At 35.5% G+C, this 18115-nt stretch overlaps 2 pseudogenes; one reads left to right on the forward strand and one right to left on the reverse strand.

Moving 5' to 3' along the window:
• Positions 1 to 4163: 4163 nt before the first annotated feature.
• LOC149534653 (DNA-directed RNA polymerase II subunit 2 pseudogene) lies at positions 4164 to 13804 on the reverse strand (annotated as a pseudogene).
• A 1593-nt stretch (positions 13805 to 15397) lies between these two features.
• Positions 15398 to 15871, forward strand: LOC149534654 (pentatricopeptide repeat-containing protein At2g33760 pseudogene; annotated as a pseudogene).
• Positions 15872 to 18115: the final 2244 nt, after the last annotated feature.

An 18115-nucleotide genomic window follows, 5' to 3' on the forward strand; every position in this document is an offset into this window, starting at 1 on the left:
TATATTATAGTAGCCTGTTCATCTATTATTCCATGTGAAGACCCCATTAGCTGATGGAATATCAATAAGATTATCTTTTGCAAACCATGCTTTGAAGTCTAACATGACCTGGGTGATGGTCGTGGATCTTCATGCTTTTTCTCCTTAATCTAGAATTGCATTAAAATATCCCCCAATTAAAACATTTTCTAATGGGTTCAACTCTAGATAATTACCAATCTCATTCCATAATTCTTTCTTATTCATTATTGGTGTTGGCCCATATGCATTAATAATTAGGAAATGAGTTTTTATTATGAATATTTTTACTTCCCCCTTCGATCCAATTGCTTTTGGTTTCAAGTAAAATTAAATATACCCTCCTTAGATCCCATATAATACCAATCCCACTAGAGGCCCCAGTTGAATCAACTAGTTCCATTTTCCAAGATCCCAATTTTATTCTAAGTTTTTCTACTTCTTTACTAAGTTTTGTTTCTTGTAATTGTTGGGCATTCATTTTGCATGAGGTCAATGACAGGAATCCATTGCGTAATTCCTCTCTTGAAAAGCAAATATTTTTAAGGATCCACTCCAAGGTTCAATATTTGTCTTGCGACGTACCAAAATTCGCTCAGTAGAAGATAAATGTGAGTGTTCACAAGGAGGCCTTTGTTGGTTCTAAAACTCTTTTATCTTGAAATTGAAGTAAATCTATTCGTTGTCTCAAAATATCACACCAAAAGTGAACAATATTTTTGTATTTTCTATTTTTAATGAATGCAACTCTAACAATGTAGCTACTATGAGGTTCTATTCTAACAGAGGGTTAGTAAAGAAAATAACGAAACTGAAAGAAAATAACATGAAATCAAATGACTTGAAATTGAAATTCCTAAACAGACATAAGCTACAGAACACAACATGTTGCGAGTTAAACCTTTGAAGAAATTAGTAGGAAACCAATGAAAATAGGAGCAGTGCTTCCTAGAATCCACTGATGCAATCATTGATGAGAATCTTTAACAAGTCGAATGATGCTTCACTCTTCATCAAATTGCAAGGCCACAGAAAGTGCACTCATGCGAGACAAAAAGCTATGTAGACACAATCGGGTGATCTCTTCTCAAGCTTGTTACGTTAGCAGAATTTGTATATCTGTAGCAAACACCAGAACTAAAAGATTGCACAACCAAAAACAACACAATAAACCTTTGGCTCAATCACAATCTCATGAATAAAATCCACAAAACAATGACACATTCAGGTAAGAATAACTACACTCTGAATGCTAGCACCAAAAGCATAATTTTATTGCATAATAACAACAGCCCTTGTTACATTTTACAATGGGGTATTTATAAGAAATCATCTCCTCAATTTGTGTTGAGAGTGAGAGATATCTTGATGCAATAAAATTCTTTTAAAACATTTAAACAAACTAAATATATACAAATTGACAATCTAACTCGTGCTTAGAGGGACTCCGTCCATATTTTATTCATTAATTGGATGCATGAGCCCTTTACATGTCAAAAAAAATGAAAGCATGAGAGAGAAAGTAGGAGGAAGCCATCAGTCGAAGTGGAAGTGCACAGAGGCATCAAAAATAGAAAATGGCCCTTCATTAGGCATGTGTCGGAGTTAACTTGCCATCAAAATGCATTCCCAATGCATGGAAAGTGCTATTTTTGGAACTAGCAGTCAACTGTCGGCATACCTTTGAATTGTGGAGCTATAGCCTTGTGAACCTATAGAGTTGCGGACCTGTGAAGCTGCAGACCTGCAGAGTTGCGGACCTCGACTGGGTCAAAATCTCAAAATTTTACTAAGTGTCAAAATTGAAATTCTAGCCTTTGGGTTTTGTTCATCTTCATCCTAAAGCTATGTTTGGATGTTTGCCCTTGAATTTCTCTATCATCTTAGTAATCTTAGCAGCATCTGGAAGATCCAAAGCCTCATACTTGTCCTTGACCTTCTATCTATAGTTGTCCACCTCAATTCGAGTCTTTGCAAAATCTCTGAGTTTGGTGTCCAACTCTAAAAGTGCTTCCTCTATCCTGAAGCCTTGTTTGATGTCTTCATCACTGGATGCTTCCTCTAAAATCTTCCTAAAATTTTCCACAACTACCTCAATCGGAAATAACTTCTCTCATTCTTCATCTTCAAAAATGTCCAAGCATGCATCACTGTACAACTTTTCTGCTTCCAAAATTCGCTCTTGAGCTTGGTCCTTGAGCTTATGTATCTCATCATGCAATGTTTCCATCACTTTATTTCCATCTACAATCTTCTCTATCCAATCATCTATCATGTCTAACTCTTCTCCGGTATATACATCAATCAGAATGTGGTGCCTTTGCCCTTTTATGGCTTGTAGAGTTTGCAAATCCTTCCTCCATTGCCATACCTCATCCATGATACTGAAGTCCTACCTCAAAATTTCCACGATCTTATCAACATTCTCTTACATAGCATGCAAAAACTTCAAACTTCCTGTGATTATAGTGACACCCTTATCCTCAAGGCTGTCTCACCAATCCTGACAAGCTTTCAAAAATAGACTGAGCCATACACCTTCCCCTTCTCTAAGAATGGTATTCAAAGTCTCCTTAGGGCATTCAAAATCAAGAGGACTAATAACTTTGGCTAGATATCCCTTTAGGATCTCAACTTGCCTTCAAAGTGTTTTGATTTCAATCTCATCTTGTTCCATGTGGCTGAGCACCTCTTTGACTCCCATAGTCATCATCTGTTAGGATGTATCCCATGTAGGCTTTTCTAACATAATATCTTTCACTTCATAGTCCTCAAGACTAATAGCTTCTGCATCTGTACCTTTAGGAGGGTAAGCCACTTGTGCAAATAATTCCTGGTTCCGTGTAGTAGTGATGCATCATGTAATGGAGATTTGGGCTTGTTCAAAATCTCTGTGTTGGTAAACAGATTTTCCTTTTAAATAAACTCTCCAAATACCCAAATCTGAAAGAACAATTAGATGCCAACAGTTGGATAATCTATCATGAGATTGATAGATTTCCTCTAAATTGGAAGGTACAGCTCCCTTATGAAATGATATGTAATGAATTTGTTTTATTGCCTAAACTAACTAGATACGTTCTTAACCCAAGAATGAAAGAGAAAAATCAAGTCAATCCTAGGCAAGATTTACTCAGGCAAAATTTAGATCCTAAACCTAGCCAACTTCGAGAACTCACACATCTTATGACTCCTCAGCTTTGGTGATGCAATAATGTTGTTAGTTATGCAAATGCAGCGACATGAAGTTAAAAAGAAAACATCTGAAACTTTGCAACATGAACATATGGAAGTACTCTGATCTATCACCCATTCACCATTTAGCTGAGAATGCAAGAAAGTGTTTAAGACTAATTATAACAATACTCCGATTGGAAGTAATAAAAAAAAAGTGATGCCTAAATGCTCAGATTCATAACAAAACCTTTCTTGTTTTGAACACATCAAACATAATACTCGGATTACATCTGCTTACAATCTATAGCCAAATCTATTACAAAGAACCAAAATATCCATCTCTAATGCATGAATGTAAATGTAGAAAATTGAATGCTCTCCCCTCTACTCCAGCTCTCCGATTGTATGCAAAAAAAGCAGAACCTATATGCAATCCAATAAAATATCTAAACTAAATGCCTTCTCTTCTGTTCCAGCTCTCTTACTGTCTGTAGTCAAGAAGAAGACCCTTATTCTAAATTCTTTTCAAAATTTATAGACTTCTTTACATCACATAGAGTTCATAAGAACTCATAACCTTCCCTTTTCTCAAATACCAAAGGCAAAGAGAATAAAAAATTATAAAAATATAAGGAATATGTATCAATTTCGAACTTGTCCTCTCATTTTTCCAGATCTTCCTTATGAAGGAAACTGAAAAGTCCCTTGTCAAACGAATATGTTTCATTTTTGATAGCAGTCTGTGCATCATAAAAATACAGACTTGCAACGCCTCTGAGATTTTTATTTCCTTAGTCAAGCTGAATCCATTAACCATCGAATCACTTTAACTGTCTAAAGCTTTGAATTTGAATCTTCAAGCAAAAAATTATCCACCCCTTGATATATGAACAATTCTTTATTCAACACCTTTCCATCTTTGTGACGCTTCAATTACCAATATAACTGATTCTTTGGAATCAAAGTCTTTAATCATTTCTTAAGAATACTTTATTTTTGCTCTCTTTGAATCCCATTCTTTTAAATTTCAATACTTTAAACATTCTAATAGTATCGTTCTTTATGGGTTCAAGCAAATTATTTCCCAAAATTTTCAACAATCTTCTAAATATTGGTATTGTTGGAATTACTGCTGGAGATATTTCCTCAAAATTCTCTGTGCTCCATTCTTCCAGAAACTCCAGAATTGGATTAGTAGATGAACCAACAGTGATGTAAACCATTAAGGCCAAATTTTTCACTAGCCCACAAGCCTATCCTTTAGGAGTTTTTGTAGGACACATCATGCCTCAATGTGAATTATGTAACTGTCTGGGTTTCACTAGCTTACCTTCACGTCCAATTTGAGAGTTCAACCTTCATAAATGCGATAGGGTTGACGCAAATGTCAGATGATTCAAAACCTATGAAACTCCAGCCCTTGTCCCTGCTGCATTTGCTTGACCCCAGTTTCCAGTAGATAAGGAGTATTTTAAGCCACTAGAGTTTGTTTTTGCTTTAGTTGCAAATTGTAGATTCACATCTTTTCCAGAATCAACACACTTTTGCAAGTAAGACCTCACATCCCTGGTCAGCTTTCAGAAAAGCATTCTAAACAGTCCTCCAAGTAGAGGGCCAGCTAGGTCCAATCTTTTGTTCCCATAATGATCGGTGTCATCCTCTGGTTGATGAACAAGAGCACATAATAAAAGTCGATGGATGATGTATCCAAAAAAAAAAAAGCTTTCTTAGTTTCACTATGCTCTCCTACACCAACATGAAGCAACATTTCCTTCTAAAGAATGTCTTTTGCATACTTTGTACGCTTTTCTCTGGTAACCCCAACAGTTGATCCTCGCTTCCCAATATAATCCAAGGCAACCTGCTAGTTCTAAATTACGAATGCCTCCTCCAACGATGGTCTCAACAACTCCATCATTGTAGCATCACTGAAGTTGTAGCATATATGCTCTAGAATATCTTTGTCAGCAACAAACCCAAGGGCTCTGAAAACAATAATAATTGGAATGTCTGAACGAATATAAGGCAATGTTGCTTGGATAAACTACCCAGATGAACCCCCTTTGGCACTTTCTCTTGAAAGCATGTGCACAAACATGCTACTTGGTGGTCTGTTTTGTGCTTCAGCCATAGACCTCACCTCGGCAACATAAGAAAATTTGTTTGGTTAACGTTTCTTAAAAACATAGACATGATTTGTGCTCATTTTTTCTTGAGCAATTAGAACCTTTTCACTACCATTTATTATGAACTATCCACCTTGGTCATATGGACACTCCCCAAGCTCATGGAGATCTTTTTCATTGTTGGAGATAATGTACAATATGCAGAACATAGCATTATTGGTACCTTCCCAATAAACACTTTTGTAAGATCTTATTTTTCTGCTAGCTCTTCACAGTCAAGTCCTTTTCTAAAAAAACGTTTAGTAACATCAACATATCGTGGGGCTGAGTAGGTTAAATTCTTTAAATGAGCTGCTTTGGGAAATAATGTAGCTGTTTCCCCATCAGATTCTATCATCATAGGTTTGCTCAGATATATCTGACCAAAGCTTATCTTAAAAATAGTCAGGAGACATTTGGTGATTGACTTATATTTGACTCATCTGCATTCAATGGTGAGCTAACATCTTGACATCTAGCAACTATGACGTGAATCATCTATATCATGAGTGGTGCATATAGCTTGTGTTCCCTTCACTGCCATTAACATCTTAGGAACCCAAAATTCCCAATGTGAGTTGAGAACTGTGTAATCTATAGTGAATTTAATGGATGATTAAATCATAGTGTTATTCATCTTTTCTAGGCTGTGCTCATGCCGACTGAGGTCATTGAGTTTGTATAAGGAAGTATGGGGAACTTGACCATTGATCGATGTTTAGCTCATTTCATCAAATAGTTGGCTTGTACTCCTTTGGATGCTTTTACATCTGCCCTAACTTTCATCGAATTGAAAGAAGTCTATGCTACTAGCATCATTGGTGAATGATCAGGCAATACAACTTCGAACTTGTTACTCCACTAGCGTGTAGTCACAGGAAAAATTTCTAGTAATTCCTTGCAAGTGCCTGAAGATCAAGATCTATCATCATCATTTCATCTTAGAAAGGACATCAATTGGAGTACCATTTCTTTGCTAGGTTGGGATCTACAACCTACCCAAATAATGAGACTTTTAAGATAACCCACCTAGCTAAAACAATGAAGGCCATGGAAGGCAAACCCGACAAAGATTTCCTATCCTAGAGGAGACCTTAGGCCTAGACACCAGACTGACTAGACTAACTTGACATGACCATGTGACTCAATATTGCCAAAAAAAATGGGTGACTTAAAGTCAGGCAACACTCTGCAATGTCACAAATATCATCCTCTGAAGCACATAATTGATGCTTGGCACTTCTCATTATTTCATTTCGAAACCATCTTGGGATATGTCTTTCTATAGCCTTGGCTCTAGATGATGAATGGATGTGTTCAACTACCTCCTTCCCTTTATCACTCTTGCTATGAGGACTCTTCTTCTATAGTCTTAGTTTCTGTAGATCCTATAGTTTGATCCTCAACTTCCTGAGAAGGTTATTGTACACATTCTACTATTTGTGCATCTTTTGATGGCTCATCAGTAACCCTTGGTTTTGGTTGCTCTTGTAATGACAGTTCCTTTTGAACATGGTCTTCTTCTGAACTTGGAGGTGGAGGAGTTACTAAACCCTTATCTACCATCGTGACTTGTGGTGGAGATGGAGGAGTGAGATGAGGACCTTGTGTCTCTGGTAGCATTTGCGTCCAATCTTGCTGTTGAAGTTCACTTGTAGGGGTGTCTCTGATCTTATCTCAAACTAACTCTGTACCCATAGGCATGAAATCAAAATATGGGATGGAGAGAACATCTTCACCTTGCTCCATTTGCTCATTCACGCATGACTACACTTCATCTTCCAAAGAAGAGAGTTCTATCATTTCTGCTTGGGTGGGTGGTGGGGTATTCGTGGCACTCTTCCTTCTTTCCAATTCTATGGCTTTTGCCAGCTAAGTTCTCCTTTGTAGAGGCACTTGTTCCTCCTCCTCATCTGATTCTATTTCCTCCTCATCTGATTCTTCCTCTAGAATGGTCTCAAGAATAGATGTATTAGGCATTAATCTTTTACGAACTCTTTACCTCTTGTTCATTCTAACCTTGATCCTCTTTTGTTTTTGCAAAACCATAGGAGAAGTGGGATCTTTATGCATTGAGGAATGGAGGTCTCTATAATTTCTCCCTCTTCTCATTGACTTGACAAAATAGGAGGCAATGGAAATTCAACTTGGATATGAGAAGCTCCACCATCCTGGGGCTCTTGGGGACTTGATTCCTATTGCAAGGAAGGGACCTGTTCTTCAACATGCTCCATCTAAAACCTCTAAGGAGAGGCTCTCTTCCTCTTTCCCTTCCTCTCTGAAGGGTGGTAGTATCCCACTAGATGATTGAGCTGGTAGACTATTTCAAGCCTGATAGGAGACTGGAGCGCAAAGATAGGAACTGTGACTTTCCTTCCTTTACCCCTTTCTGGGTGAGCATGTGCATGGAAGATCACTATATCTAGAATTGGATCAAGTGGAAAGGGTTTCTTGATCCAACTCTTTTTCATTCTAATGAAATGTCTTGCTTGATTATTAATATCATCTCCTTCCTCTCTATCAACTTATGCATTCAGAATGGGTCTCTCACCAACTTTATCTCTATTGAATAGAGGATCTAGTAGTTCCTTGGAGTCCTGTAGCCTTATCTCATTAAGGATGGTCAAATGGAGAGCCTTCTCTGCTAGATAAAAAGTCATCCTACAATAGTCTCTAATGCAAACATCATAGTCATTTATGGTGTTCATCCAATGATCTTCAATGGCATCCTCATGATAGAATTCCTTTCCTGCCAAGTTTTTCACTTTACCAACATTGTCAAAGAATGGCTGAGGAGAGTTATGATGGTAGTTCTCCCATTCCCACTTGAAAGTCAGGATATCCTGCTTTCTCTTCACCTGATATGCTCCTATTATAAAAGGCCAATCCCAATAAGGTCTCCATTGTCTTTCGATCCTCTTGTAAGCTGACTCAATCTACCGAGATATTTCCATTAGGACCAACTTGTCACTTGGGTACCTTGGGATTTTCTTTAGATTGATAGATGCCCCACCTACCAAAATGTATGTAAATGTCTAGAACTAGATGAAATATGCTCTAAGAGCTATGATCTATGCCTTAGCTTCCTCGATCAATCTCTTCCCATAGCCTCCTTCTATGAATCAAATGATGGCAAAGATGAAGGCATCGTTTACAATCCTATAATCTTTGCTCTGTGACAAGAGCTTCTTCTTCACCAAATGAGGATAGACTATATATGGCCATGCATTAGGGCCATGCATACTACCTTTCTTGTATAACCTAGGATAGCACGTCGCCCTTGCTGCCAGTAGGTACACCACATAAGAAGTCAAATAGAACTTCTTATTATTCTTTATTGTCCTCAACTGATCACACAAGTTCTCGCTTATCGTGGTGGCCCAATCCAGTGGTATCTTCACATGCCTAATAGTCTCAATGAAGTTGACCATAAATGGAGTGAGATGGCCTACTACAGGTAAGCCCATGACTCTACTCAAGAGAATGATCGAGTATCTGGTGTAATCCTTCATGTATCCTTGTGTCATATCCACTTTGTTGATTGTCTTTCCCCAAGGTGGCTTCTCAATGAAGTATAAGGAATGTATGATGTCGATGGCCTCCTAGTGGTGATCTTTATACGATCTCTCAACTACTTTGTAGGAGAGTCAGATGAACTGATCAACTCTAGGAAGATGGAAGACTAGCTCGATGTTATCAGGTTGCAGATCTAAAACCACTTCCTCGATAATGCTCTTGACTACCCTTTCATCAGGAACAAAGTGTCAAGAAAGGGTCATGATCAACTTAGTTGACTGCACTATCCCTAGATGCGATGCTACATTCACTAATCTAGATTAGATTAATTTAGACCTTAGGGATGACCTTTCTGTTGGATTGTTGCAAACTCTCAGAAATTTTCCCAAGTATGTGTGCCCAAGGTCCGTGTCTTTGATCTCAATGTAGTCATCATGTAATCTTGATTTTGGGGTCACACCTTGAAATTTGTAAACAACTAGTTTCACTGCTGATCTGGACGTGGACGCCATCTGATTATGTTACCTGCACATTACAAGAAAGAAAACATGATCAGTCAATAGATAGTGAAAAATGTAAGCAAGGAAAAAAAATGTCCCCCCTTGGGATCTATTTATTTTATTAGAAAGATTTTATTATTATTATTATTATTTTTTATTTATTATTATTTATTATATATATATTATTTTTCAAATTTTGACTCTAGAAATCTAACTTCTAAACAAATTTTCTTCTCCTGACTCTCGAATTGTGAGTTCGAGAGTTGAAAAGAGTAGGTGGTCCCCATTCCTAGCGAGGAATTCAGGCATGTTTTGTGAATACCATAATAGTAATAATACTATGTCTAATTCAAATTAGGTGGTATCAATAATAATACACCCGTTGAATCTCCTTTCATAGCAATATCCAAAATAACACGAAACTTAGGTAGAGGACAAGCCTCACTCATTACCAATTGAACATTGCTTACCTCTTGACTCTTTTCTATAGATGATGAAGATTCCATTTTCTTGTGTTAGGGTTTTGAAACTTTGCTTTATGAATAAGTCAGCATAATAGAAAATCAATACTCAATCACTCTTTCATTGTTAGTTTGCTTCCAATCGCCTTAAAATCACTTTGCAAATTACTTTAATCATTCTTTTCTCTCAAAATCTTAATGCAAGGTGTGTTTAATGTATTCAAATTCTTGATATATACCTTCACTCATTCAAGTAAGGGTATCCATTAATATTGTATCCTTTTTTAAGTGGAATCCAACTGTCTCAGTCAATATAGACACTTTTGAACTTGGTCTCCACTATATAAGTCAGTCAATTCCATCTAACTCAACCTATACATCAGATTGACATTGGGGGTATTTAGTTCAAATTACAGTGCTTAGTCAATATAAAATTTTTTTATTGATGCTCAACATCCAAATATGGAAATGATTCTTTTGCACTATTATTTCCATAGATTATTCTATTGCATCTTTTCTTGTGCTAATATGAAATTTTACACATTTTTTTTAATGTTAGGAACTAATGTAAAATAAATCATTAAGTATATAGTTCCTTACATACCTTTCTTGATTAGTTGAGGTGGTGTGATCACCTTGTCCATTGGATTGGGTGACCTTAACTTCATTTGTTCCATTGCCTCTAGTTTCCATCTTTGTTCAACATCCACTTTGCCTTTACCCTTGTTGTGTTGATTGTTTGGTACTCGTGCTAAGGTCCTATAGTTCTTGCTCACATGTCCAATCTTGTGACAATTAGAACAAACTTTCTTATGTGCATTATTTTGCCTTATGTTTGTCTAGTAGGGTTTTGCCTATGATCTACTTTTATATTCTTTATGTCCAAACTTTTGACAATTGTAACAATATCTCTCAAATCTAGGTGTAATAGGTGTATTTTTCATTCTTGATTTACACTTATGTATTTGATGGCCCTTAATTGTAATAGAAATAATTACTAGTAAACTTAGGTTTAAGGTTTTGCATACCATTCTTGCTTCTATAAATGTTTGCAGTGTGTCCAAGTTTACCACAATGATAAAATGTAGGTTTAACATGTAGGTTTTTCTTTTGATTTTGCATTCCTCAGTTCTTTAATCTTGGATGATTCTCCTTCTTTAGTATACCCTAGTCCAGAAGTGTTGCTAGATGATCTAGGTGATCTCATCAGTTCCTCAAAGCATCTTAGTGCTTCATTGTGATTGTTCACCCTTTCAATTAGTTCTTTCTTAGATCTTAACTCATTCCTTAGTAGTCACTCTATGATCTTAGATTCGCTATCTCCATGTCTTTCCTATTCAATTCTTGATTTGCAAGTATCAATTGATTCATCATGTCTAATTGAGTGTTTGTAAATTTTTGCACATTAGATGACCTTTCTTCAAGTCTAATAGCCATTTGTCTTTTGTCTTCCACAACTACAACTTTATCTTCTTCAACTTTCTTCATTTGTTTAGTCACTTCACATAGCCTTAGTGACTAGATTCCATGTTCTCTTCTCAATCCTCTAACTTCTTCATTCAAGATATTATTCTTCTCCAGTAGATCTGCAATGGCTGCATCACTTTCATTAGAATTTCTAGTGTCAAACAATCCTTGTGTATTAACTTCTTCATAAAGTGTATCATTCTATTGAATGGCCATATCCGTTCTCTTTCTAATGGATTTCCTTAGTTCCTCTCTTACTACTTCAATTTGCTACAGTATGAGCTGGATGTCAATCACTCGATTGTCAATAACCATTCCCAATTTGTAAGTCTCCATCTCCAAGATCTAAACTCACAAGTTGTTAGACTTACTTTAAGAGAACCAATGCTTTGATACCAATTGGTGGAAGTTTAATTAGAAAACTAAGATACTTGGGGGGGGGGGGGGTGAATTAGGATTTATAAATTTTTTTATCCTTCAAATTTTTTTTACTACATTCACCATATTGACCATCTCATATCTAGTTTATGCATGAAATAACTTGTAAAATCAAATTTTGTAATAAATATAACTATAAATCACATGTATGAAATGTAAACACATAAAACAAAATATTTGGTTACCTAGAAACCCTTTGAGGTGAAGATAAAACTGGGGTGGGGATGACACCCACAAATCTTCAATACTACAGTAACAAAGTTAACCTGTTAAGGTTACAATTTTGATCACTTCTAATGATCTACCATGTGAGGGGTTTGCATTACTAAAAGTGTTTAATACTGTTAGATCTTACCTTGATTAAAGGATTTATACTTACAATGAAATAAGGACTCTGTTAGGAGATTTATAAAGGTTTGTTAAAACCACTCTATTAAGAGATTTTCCTTGATACAATCTGTTAAAACTGATTTGGTACTTGATCCTTCAGTCTACACTATAATTGTTGATTACAGATCTCCTCCTAATCTCTAATCTAATCTCCAATTTGATATAGCTTTGTTCAGTCCTCTATTGCATCATCAGGTTGCTTGACTTTGTTCTTCATAAATTTTTGCATGCAACATCCAAAACTTAACTCCTTCACACAATACTTTGCTTCCTTCACACACTTCTCAATCTCTTTTGCGATAATTCATTTCACACTTATTAGAATAAGGTTTGGATCTTCCTATTTAAAGATATATGTAGAGTCTTTTAGATGCTTCCCTTTTTGTCTCTTCATTTGATTGGTTGTTCTTTCCTCATATGGATTGATGATCCATGTCAAAACATGCAACAACCTCTCTAACAAAATCTATGATCATTAAATGTCGTGTTCATGTTATTTCAAAATAGTTTACCACACACTAGTAAATTTGAACTCAATTTCTGATGAATTTTGGTAAAAAATTTGACCCAAGTTGGTTGAAATTTTGACCAAGCAATTCGTAGGAATTTTTCTCATCAAAATTTTGACCAACCTGTAGTTTGGTCAAAATTTTGACCCATACACTTGTCAATTTTTAAAATTTTTTGCTAGCTCTGATTTGTCATTGTTGGTGAAATTTTGACCAATTCTTGGTAGAAAACTACCAAGAATTGGTCAAAATTTCAACCAATGTTTGGTCAATTTTTTTTAATAACTGGTGGAAATTTCAACCAATTCTTGGTAGAAAACTGTCAAGAATTGGTCAAAATTTCCACCAATGTTTGGTCGATTTTTTTTTAATGCTGTATCAAGCAATTGTTTCTTATCCAAGCCACTTAATTTGCAACCTTTTAAATCTCTGCAAAGATAAAGTTGGAGTAGGATAATTTTTCTTCTCAAAGGTGTCCTTTGATTGTAAATCATCCATTCCATTATCTATTCACCTTTGAGAAGAAAAATTATCCTGCTCCAACTTTATCTTTGCAGGGATTTAAAAGGTTGCAAATTAGGATAAGAAACAATTGCTTGATACAACATGGAACAAATGACCATTTATGCATAAAGAGATGAATTAGAAACATATCAAACTTCTTTCCATCCTAAATTTGATTTTGTTATTCTAAGAGCATTATTGATATTACTGAAATTGAAATAACAGATATAATTGTTTATATAAATTTATCTCCATTATCTGAAGTAGTCTAGATATAAGGTTTATATAGCTGATATAATACAAAAGCAGTAAAGAGGATAAACAACTTTTGACAAGATCCATCTTCTTTACCAAATCAAATTGCTTATTGTTGAACATCTGTACACTAATACTATATGTATAATTACTCAACCACTTCAACTCATCGACCAAAATAAAATCTCCACACGTAAGAGTCTCAATGATCTCAAAAGTTTCCTGCAAAAGAAAATATTTTATTACTCACTAACCATCATCAACCACACACACTCTTAAATCCTTTAAGTATTATAAAGCCTTATGTTTGGCATGAATTTGATTAGAGTTAAGATCCTAACCTGAGAATTTTTATGATACATCAGAGCCAACTTCAAGGTTGAAGTTGTTGCAAGTAATACCATCTGGCAGCTCCTACAAAGTTCCTTGTTTTCTTCCAATGAAATAGGGTCACAACTGCAACAAACAATCTAGCTTCACTTACCAAAAGGGTTGCCAACCAATTCAAATTTCATTCAATGAGAACTCATATGAAAAGGATAGTGGGACAGAGGATCATATGATCACATCAATAGATTACCTAAGTACAACAAGAAATATGTGGGAAAAAATAAGAAAAGTTTGTTCCAATGAAGAAACCAAACAAAAGGTCTACATTTTGTAGCATTTGTTACCAAAAAATCCCATTCTTGCTTCACACATTGAGTAGATGCCTTTGAGAGGAATTCCAGAGCCCTAAAAATACTAATCATTGATTCATTTTTCCCATATTCCAAATCTCCAAGTGATTTTTGAAATTCCTCAAACATATTCTAAATCTTTTGAACTAAACTAGAAAGGAGTTCTTTATCGTCATTTTTTGCATAAGATCATACTTTTGATATTTCAGACTCAATATAGTCAACCCTAGCATCACCTAAACATGAGACTTCAAATCCTTTAAATCCCATTCCCACATCATAAATATGTAAGGCTACAGAAAGATGGAATGGTAATGTGTGCTAGACAATGAAGCAATACATACATCATTTAGAACTTGAAATAACAACTATTAAAATAGTATAGCGAAAACCAAAATTGAGCTTTGGGATTGTTATATATGACTTAGAATAGATGAGTTTAATTTGTTAAAATATTGAATTCAAAGGACAAAAACCCAAGTTCAAATATGTTGTAACTTGATTTTCCTGACTTCTATAATTGAATGCTAAAATATTTGTATGCATCTCTTATTGATGCTCAAATTATCCTATCATTTTTAAAAATAAAAAATAAAAAATAAAAAATAGTAAAATGGTGGTATCAAATTGATTGAAACACACTCTTCATAAATTTAAATCCCATAGAATCACTTCCACACTCCACATCTTCTACAGTCCAGGGTTTCTTTGCTTCTTTGAACGAAATAGTTTAGAAGATGAGGAAATGGATTTGAATTCAACATTGGAAAGTGAAATGCTTATTTCTGGTATGTCATTTAGTTAGATGTAGATCGAATGGAAATTTTCACTTTGTGGGGTTCAATTACAATCATAAAATACCACCACCATCGCCATCCGTAGTTCATCTCAATCTCACAACACTATGCAGAAAGGGTTAGTTGAAAGAGGTACTGCACATTCTTCTTACTAAACTCAACCCCCTGAAGACTCTTCAACTTATCTTCAACTATTTTAGACTTGCATTGTCAAGGATACCCCTTCACAAGGAAAAATAATCCATACTTTCATTGTCCAGAGGGGATGTACATTTGCTACATGAGAAAGTTTTTGAAATAAGCTTCTCAATATGTATGCCAAATGTGGGAGTTTGAGAGATGCTAGTAAAGTGTTTGATCACATGGAAGAATGAGACAATGTCTCATGGAATGTGATGATTGCAGTATATAGAGACAAGGGTTTCCTCAGGAGGCACTCAGATTGTTTTACCAAATGCAATGAGTAGGTCTTCAACCCAACTAGTTCATTTTCGCTAGTGTACTCCCAGCTTGTGCCAAAATGGGAGCTTACAATGAGGCTATGGACACCCATCAAAGCATAAGGGATAGGAGAATTTTGTCAGATGTTTTCATTTTGAGTGCACTGGTAGACCTATATGCAAAATGTGGAAGAATGGATAAGGCAAGTGAACTGTTTGACCAAATGCCTCAAAGAAATGTAGTTTCATGGACTACAATGATTGCAAGGTATGCAAAAAATGGGTTTGTTGAAAAAGCCTTGCACACTTTTAAACAAATGGAAGTGGTTGGTGTAAAACCAAATTCCTTGACCTTTGCTAGCATTCTCCCAGCCTATGCCCAAGTTGGAGCTTTAGAACTGGGTAGACTTGTCCATCAAAACATAATTAAAAGTGGATCATATTCAGATATTATAGTAGGAAGTGTGGTAGTCAACATGTATGAAAAATGTGGAAGCATGCACAAGGCATCTGAACTATTTGACGAAAAGCCTCAAAGAAATGTAGTTTCATAGACTGTGATGATTGCAGGCTTTGCATAAAATGGATCTATTCAAAAAACCTAGGAAAATTTTAAGAAAATGTTGTTGGCAAGCGTAAAGCCAGACTCCACAACCTTTTACAGCATACTCTCAACTTGTGCCAAATTGGGAGTATTCAAACTGAGTATGAACATCCATTAAGACATAATTGAAAGATGATTTTTGTCCAATGTCATTATTGCCAATGCCTTGATAGACATGTATGCAAAGTGTGGAAGGATTCAGAAGTAAGTAGACATTTTTGATGAAATGCCTCAAAGGGACGTTGTCTCATGGAATGCAATGATAGCTGGATATATACAAAATGGGTTCATTGAATAGGCTATAGAAACCTTTAATCAAATGCTTTTGATAGATATAATGCTAGACTTCACTACTTTTGCTAGCATCCTAATAGCTTGTACAAAAATCAAAGCATTAGATTTGCATATGAACCTCCATCAGAGCATAATCAAAAGTGGATTTCTATCAAATGTCATGACTAAAAATGCTCTGATAGATATGTATGCAAAATGTGGAAGCATACTTAAAGCACCTGAAGTGTTTAATGGAATGCCTCAAAGAGATGCCATCTCTTGGAACACGATGGCAGTGAGATATGCACAAAATGGGTTTTTTGAAAAGGCTTGGGAAACATTCAAGCAAATGTTGTTAGTAGATGTAAAGTTAGACTGTAGTACCTTTGTCAGCATCTTACTAGCCTACTCAAAAATATGAGCTTTACAAAAAAGTATGAATATACATCAATTCATAATCAAAAGCAAATTTTCTTTAGATGTTGCTGTTACCAATGTCTTGATAGACGTGTATGCAAAATGTGGAAACATTAACACAACACATGAACTATTTGACAAAATGCCTCAAAAAGATGTCATCTCATGGAATGCCATAATTACAGGATATGCACAAAATGGATTTTGCAGTGATGCTCTCAAACTCTTTGAACAAATGAAGCACTGTGGAATATACCCTGACCATGTAAGCTTTACTTGTGTTTTTTTTGCATGTAGCCATAAAGGCTTAGTAGATAAGGGCTGCAAATATTTCAATAGCATGAGTGACTCTTATATCACTATCCCTAAAACCAATCATTATGTATGCATGGTTGACATTCTCAGTCGAGCTGGCTATCATGAAGAAACTCTAAACTTCATCATCAAAATGCCAATAAAACCTATAGTGGTTGTGTGGACATGTTTTCTAAGTGTTTGTAGATTACATAAGAATATAGAGTTGGGAGTATATAAAACAAGTCTCCTTCTTGAGCATGATCCTAAGAGTGCCATGACTTATGTTCTTTTATCAAACTTCTATGTAGAAATGAGGAGTTGGGAAGAAGTTCACATGGTAAGGAGATTGATGAATGATAGAGGAATTTAAAAAGTACCTGGAAGTAGTTGGATTGTAGGCCATAGTGCGGTAAATGCTTATTGTGGAGACTCTTCATATCCACGAACACAAGAGATCTATGGAAACTTGTAGAAATGTCTTTCGAGATGAAGGAAGTAGGGTATTTTCCAGATATGTGTTGAATGACATCAGAAGGATAATATACTATGCTTTTGCCACCATATTAAGAAGGTGGCTATTGTATTTGGAAATATTAAATATCAACTATTAGAGTCATCATCCAAGTGATTTTGACTTCCACACTGCGCCCATGATTATTTCCAAAATTGTTTTTAAGACAATTTTTATGAGTGATCCATCATTTCAAACAAGGAAAATGCTCTCATAAACATAGTTGGTGATGCTAGTGAAATAATGTATAACCATAGGCTTGCATTATAACAAGGTGCACCACTTAAGCCCTGCAGTGGTAAAGAAGGGATTGGTTTTTGAAACCTTGTATTCTGAGACCATAGAGGAGTTATGACATTAAACTATTTCTTGGAAACTTGCACATGTCTACAAAAAAAGAATGGAGAAGGTGGATAATTGATAAAGAAAAATAAGATGATCACTTGAAAGAAATGGTAAGATGCTTGGTGATCAAGCATTAGAAATAGGTTTCAATTAGTGCAACATTTGAACATAATGAGGAAAGCATATCTTGATGATTCTTTCCTCTAGGTAGTGTCATTGAAGACTATTCATTTCAAGTGTGATATCGAACATCCACAAATTGAGAATGTCGTACACATCATTGAAGACCATTTTGAAAGGAAGCAAAACTTCCAACATGTGGGAATGACATCTATTGAACATTAAGCAATG

The sequence above is a fragment of the Cupressus sempervirens genome, chromosome 10 (assembly GCF_028749045.1).
Source record: "Cupressus sempervirens isolate cs-2001-9-10 chromosome 10, ASM2874904v1, whole genome shotgun sequence".
Lineage (NCBI taxonomy): Eukaryota > Viridiplantae > Streptophyta > Pinopsida > Cupressales > Cupressaceae > Cupressus > Cupressus sempervirens.